This window comes from Orycteropus afer, unplaced genomic scaffold (genome assembly GCF_000298275.1).
Source record: "Orycteropus afer afer isolate SDZICR_OR568_19922 unplaced genomic scaffold, OryAfe1.0 scaffold00208, whole genome shotgun sequence".
Classification (NCBI taxonomy): domain Eukaryota; kingdom Metazoa; phylum Chordata; class Mammalia; order Tubulidentata; family Orycteropodidae; genus Orycteropus; species Orycteropus afer.
The window spans coordinates 4,147,330-4,147,666 of NW_006921795.1; positions in this window are offsets into that span (position 1 = coordinate 4,147,330).

The window sequence follows — 337 nt, forward strand, 5'->3', positions numbered from 1 at the left end:
AACAACAACAACAACATGCCTGTGGTTATGGTCTCATTTTGGAATGAGTTATCTGCTATGTTAACGAGACAGGATTAGGGTGGGATGTATCTTTACTCACCACCTCACTAGAGCATGTGACTCACGTCACCACACTTAGTTTCCTTGCAGGTGTGGTCTGCATGCAAAATACGAGTGCTCTGGCAAAATTCACTCTCGCTGTCAATCCTACATCTGATTTGTCATCATCTGATCTCTGGTTCTTGAGAATTAAGATAGCAGCCAGTTGTAAGACCTGCTGCTTTGGGTTTGTTGGCCCCTGCAACCAGGTGTGAGGAGAATCCTCCAGACTGATGTC